Here is a 5,860-nt window from a genome sequence, read left to right on the forward strand (position 1 = left end):
ACTTTACTTTCCTTACATTTCCTTTCCTACCCTTTCCCTTCCTTTCCTTTCCTTTCCTTTCCTTTCCTTTCCTTAACCACCCTTTCCTTTCCTTTTCTTTCCTTCCCCTTCACTTCCTTTCCTTTCTTTTCTTTTCCTTCCCCTTCCTTTCCTTTCTTTTCCTTTCCTTCCCCTTCCCTTCCTTTCCTTTCCCTTCCTTTCCTTTCCCTTCCTTTCCTTTCCTTTCCTTTCCTTATTTTCTTTCCTATCTCCATCTTTTTACTCTACACAGATACACATGAATAAATTTATACACACACACACACACACACACACACACACACACACACACACACACACACACACACACACACCTGTTCTCATCTCAACTGTGACTTACCTTTTAATTATTTGACTTACCTGGATGCTTGAAGTGATGCTCTCTCTCTCTCTCTCTCTCTCTCTTTCGCACCTGGTCGTCCTCCTTCCTCAGTGACGTCATCAACTTACCTGCAAATGAAGAGATAATTTGGTTAATAATAATAATAATAATAATAATAATAATAATAATAATAATAATAATAATAATAATAATAATAATAATAATAATAATAATAATTAGGAGAAGCTGAAGAAAAAGAAGATAAAGAAGAAGAAGATGATGAAGAAGAAGAAGTCGAAGAAGAAGAAGAAGAAGAAGAAGAAGAAGAAAAAGCACAACAACAACAACAACAACAACAACAACAACAACAACAACAATAGCAACGAGAGAGAGAGAGAGAGAGAGAGAGAGAGAGAGAGAGAGAGAGAGAGAGAGAGAGAGAGAGAGAGAGAGAGAGAGAGAGACCAAATGAGCAATGAGTAGTGAGGAGGTAAATGGGAGGAAAGGGAGGAAAGAGGAGACTAAGGAGAGGGAGGAAAGGAGGTTAATGAGGAGGAAAAGGAGGAAGGGAGAGACGGAGGGAGGGAGGGAGGGAGGGGTGGAGGGAAGAGGAATGGTAATGGAGGAGAAATAAATGGAGAAGGATGGAGGGAAGGGAGGAAAGGAGGAGAGAAACGGAGGAGAAAAAAGAGATGGGAGAGAAAAAAAAGTAAATTGAGAGAGAGAGAGAGAGAGAGAGAGAGAGAGAGAGAGAGAGAGAGAGAGAGAGAGAGAGAGAGAGAGAGAGAGAGAGAGAGAGAGAGAGAGAGAGAGAGAGAGAGAGAGAGAGAGAGAGAGAGAGAGAGAGAGAGAGAGAGAGAGAGAGAGAGAGAGAGAGAGAGAGAGAGAGAGAGAGAGAGAGAGAGAGAGAGAGAGAGAGAGAGAGAGAGAGAGAGAGAGAGAGAGAGATGAGAATTGGGATAAAGGAAATGACCCGAGCAGTAACAGGAAATAGAGAGAGACTGGAGAGAAAAAGAAAGGATGATAAAAGAAGGAAGAGGAAAGAGAAAACAGGAGGAAAGAAATGAAGGAAAGAAGGAAGAAAGGAGGGAAAAGAAGAGAGAAAACAAAACAGGGAAGACGATGAAGGAAAGAAAAGGATAAAGAGAAATATTGAAGAAGTAAGTAGACGGAGGAAGGAGAGAAGGAAGGAAGGAAGGAAAAAGGGAAGGAAGGAAGGAAGGAAGGAAGGAAGGAAGGAAGGAAGGAAGAAATAAAATAAAGAAAGGAAATAAAGATACAAATAAAAAGGAAAACAAGGATGAAGAGAAAGAAAGGGAATGAGGAAACCAAAAAGAGGAGAAAGGAAAAAATAAATGAAAAAAATAGAGGCAGCGAAGGAAGGTCGATTCTATAAAGGAGAAGAAAGTATTCGGAAATAAAGGAGGAAACAAGAAGCTTAGACTGAATGGGTAAACGTTATTTCTAGTTACAGGTTGGTTTGCAATTCAAAGAATGAGTAATCGACGTTATTGAATTTTTTCAGATACAGAAGAGCGAGGGAGGAAGGGAGAGAAAGGAAGGAAGGAAGGAAGGACGGAAAAAAAGGATTGAAGGAAGGAGGAGAAGGAAGGAAGGAAAGAATGAGGCAGAAGGATATACAGAAGAACAAGAGTAAAGAGAGAAAAAAGGAAAAGGAGATACAATAAAAAGGAAAAAAGGAGGAAGGAAGGGAGAGAAACGAACGTACAGGGAAAGAATGGGAGGGATTGACACACAGAAAAACGAGAGTAAAGGGAGAGAAAAAAAGGGAGGAAAAGGGAGATAAATGTAAAAAAAAAGGGGAGAAAGGCAGGGAGAGAAACGAAGGTACAGGGAAAGAATGAGGGAGAATAACATACAGAAGAACGAGGGAGTACAGGGAGAGAAAAAGGGAGGGAAAGGGAGATAAATGTAAAAAAAAGGGAGGAAGGAAGGGAGCGAAACGAAGGTACAGGGAAAGAATGAGGAAGAATGACATACAGAAGAACGAGAGGGTAAAGGGAGAGAAAAAAAGGGAGGAAAAGGGAGATAAATGTAAAAAAAAGGGAGGAAGGGAGGGAGAGAAACGAACGTACAGGGAAAGAATGGGAGGGATTGACACACAGAAGAACGAGAGTAAAGGGAGAGAAAAAAAGAGAGGGAAAAGGAGGGAAAGGGAGGCAAAAGAGGGAGCCTAAGGGATGTCAGAGGAGGTATCTTCACTAGGGGAGACACATTGCATTAAAAGCGCGATAAAACGACCATTAGCAAAGTTATAAGCCTTCGCAGTATTGCCAGAAACCTGTTCAACCCTTAACCCTCTCTCTCTCTCTTTACCTGGTTACCTATCTCCTATCTCAATTTGTCCATCTCTTCTTCTTCTCTCTCTCTCTCACGCACCTGTTTTCTCTCCTTTCCTCCGATTTCTTTTGTTCCCTCCACATTCCGGAGAGAGAGAGAGAGAGAGAGAGAGAGAGAGAGAGAGAGAGAGAGAGAGAGAGAGAGAGAGAGAGAGAGAGAGAGAGAGAGAGAGAGAGAGAGAGAGAGAGAGAGAGAGAGAGAGAGAGAGAGAGAGAGAGAGAGAGAGAGAGCAATGGTAAATATTTTGATGGTTTTATGACGATGAGAGAGGAAGATGAGAATAAACAAGAAGAGGAGGAGGAGGAGGAGGAGGAAGAGGAGGAGGAGGAAAAGGAGGAGGAGGAGGAGGAGGAGGCGTACCAAATACGCAAAGGAAAACTGGAACAGAGATAAAACTGAACTAAAAATAGGCCTAGCAACAGAGAGAGAGAGAGAGAGAGAGAGAGAGAGAGAGAGAGAGAGAGAGAGAGAGAGAGAGAGAGAGAGATGAACTGGCAAATCAACATTATCACTTATTTTTCCTCTCACTTCCCTATTTACGCAACCATTCACCTCCTCCTCCTCCTCCTCCTCCTCCTCTTCCTCCTCCTCTTCCTCTTCCTCCTCCTTCCCACGACAAAACCAATATTCCTTTCCCTTCCATCACTCCTACACTTCTTATGAAACCCCCCCCCCTCCTCCTCCTCCTCCTCCTCCTCCTCCTCCTCCTCCTCTTGCCTCTTCGTTCCTCCACACAAAGTCATACCTTCCTTCTCTCCATACCTCCTCCTCCTCCTCCTTCTCCTCCTCCACTCTACAAGCCAAGGGTAACATATACATAGACGTGATCCGGTTAATAGACATAATACAGAATAGATATAATAGACATAATCCCCTTAAACGCATAGTACATTAACACTTGTGGTCTATATTTACGAGGTGGTGGTGGTGGTGGTGGTGGTGGAGGTGGTAACAGTGTTGGTGGTAAGGGTGCGAGGCGAAGGGTATGTGGCAACAGTGTGCAAGTCCCGTTAGTACTACCTAGGTCAGAGAGAGAGAGAGAGAGAGAGAGAGAGAGAGAGAGAGAGAGAGAGAGAGAGAGGGGGGGTTAGGAGGAAGAGAGCGATAAAGAGGAAGAGATAAAAAGGAGAGGAGAAGGGAGAGAGAGAGAGAGAGAGAGAGAGAGAGAGAGAGAGAGAGAGAGAGAGAGAGAGAGAGAGAGAGAGAGAGAGAGAGAGAGAGAGAGAGAGAGAGAGAGAGAGAGAGAGAGAGAGAGAGAGAGAGAGAGAGAGAGAGAGAGAGAGAGAGAGAGAGAGAGAGAAAGAGATAGAAAGAGATAAAGAGAGATAGAGAGAGAAAGAGAGAGAGAGAGAGAGAGAGAGAGAGAGAGAGAGAGAGAGAGAGAGAGAGAGAGAGAGAGAGAGAGAGAGAGAGAGAGAGAGAGAGAGAGAGAGAGAGTAATTTATAAACAACACCTTTGAGGGGAGACACAATTGATTTTAAGATCAACAAAATATTTATATACAGAGAGAGAGAGAGAGAGAGAGAGAGAGAGAGAGAGAGAGAGAGAGAGAGAGAGAGAGAGAGAGAGAGATTGATGGTCCCTCCCTCCCGTTAATGAAATATAATGACGTGTCTCCTTGTATTGAGTCGCTAATGAGCTCTGAAAAGCCACTAATGACCCCGACAATTGCATCATTATTATTATTATTATTATTATTATTATTATTATTATTATTATTATTATTATTGTCTATGTTGTCTTTTTTTCTTTTTTTGCATAATGAGATAAAAAGAAGTGTGGAAGAAAGGAAAAGAAAAGGAAAAGAAAGAAAAGAAAGAAATTGAAAGGAAAATTTGATGAAGAAGAAGAACGAGAAGAATGATAAGAATAAGAAGGAAGAAGAAGAAGAAGAAGAAAAAAAAAGAACAAAAAAGAACAAGAAGAAAAACAACAACAACAACAACAACAAAGAAAAAATAAAACAAAAATCAAAAACACTAGAAAAATAATAAATAAATAAAAGACGATTGAAAAAAACAGAAGAATGAAAGGCAAATGGAGGACATGGGAAAGAGATGGAAGAGGAGGAATAGGAGAAGAGGAGGAGGAGAAGAAGGGAGAAGAGAAAGGAGAAGAGAAAGGAGAAGAAGAATCGTTTCTCATCCGTTTCTTTTTTGGAGAGAGGAGAGAAAGGAAGGAGGGAGAGGAGAAGAGAGGAAAGAGAAAAAGAAGGAAGGGGAAGGAAGAGGGAAGGAAGAAGAAGGAAGGAGAGGAAAAGAAGGAGATAGAAGAGGAAGGAAACGGATGCGGAAGGAGAAGAAGGGAAAAAGAAAGGAGGAAGAGGAAGGAGGAAGAGGAGGAGGAGGAGGGAGAAGGATGGGAGGAGAGAGACAGAGAAGGAAGAAGAGAGAGAAAGGAGGAAGGGAGGGAAAAAGTGAAGATGGAGGGACGGAGGTAATTCTCTCTCTTTAACCATTACTACGACTGTGATATACTGGTCTTCTCTTCTTCCTCTTCGTCCTCTTTCCTCCTCCTCCTCCTCCTCCTCCTCCTCCTCCCTGACACGTGACACGCCGTAAGGAAATTGTCGTTTTCTTAAATAAATGAGTCTCTCGTCGAAGTCCAGTTCCCGTTTTCTTTGAGTCTTCCATTTTCTATTCAAAACCGGATTTCACATATTCTTCACGTTGCCGAATTTCTTTTCTCTCTCTCTCTCTCTCTCTCTTCTTCTTCCCTTCCTTCCCTTTCCTTCCTTTCCCTTCCTTCCTTTCCTTCCTTCCTTCCCTTCCTTCCTTCCCTTCCTTCCTTCCTTCCTTCCTTCCTTCCTTCTTCCTTCCTTCTTTTCCTTTCCTTCCTTCCTTCCCTTCCTTCCTTCCCTTCCTTCCTTCCCTTCCTTTCCCTTCCCTTTCCTTCCCTTCCCTCCCCTTAATTCCCTTCCCTTCCCTGTTGTTGTTGTTGATTTTTTCCCTTCAGTTTCCTTTCCTTCCCCTCCTCCTCTCTCTCTGTCTCTCTCTCTCTCTCTCTGGAAAAAATTGTTTAACCATCATAATTTTTCTTCAGTTTTCGGTAAATTCCTTAATCTTTTTTTTTTATTTCTTTAAGTGTCGATTCTCGCCTTCTCTCTCCATTAAAATTATCGTTTTCCTCACTATTTT

Source organism: Eriocheir sinensis, chromosome 59 (genome assembly GCF_024679095.1).
Source record: "Eriocheir sinensis breed Jianghai 21 chromosome 59, ASM2467909v1, whole genome shotgun sequence".
In the NCBI taxonomy this organism is placed as follows: domain Eukaryota; kingdom Metazoa; phylum Arthropoda; class Malacostraca; order Decapoda; family Varunidae; genus Eriocheir; species Eriocheir sinensis.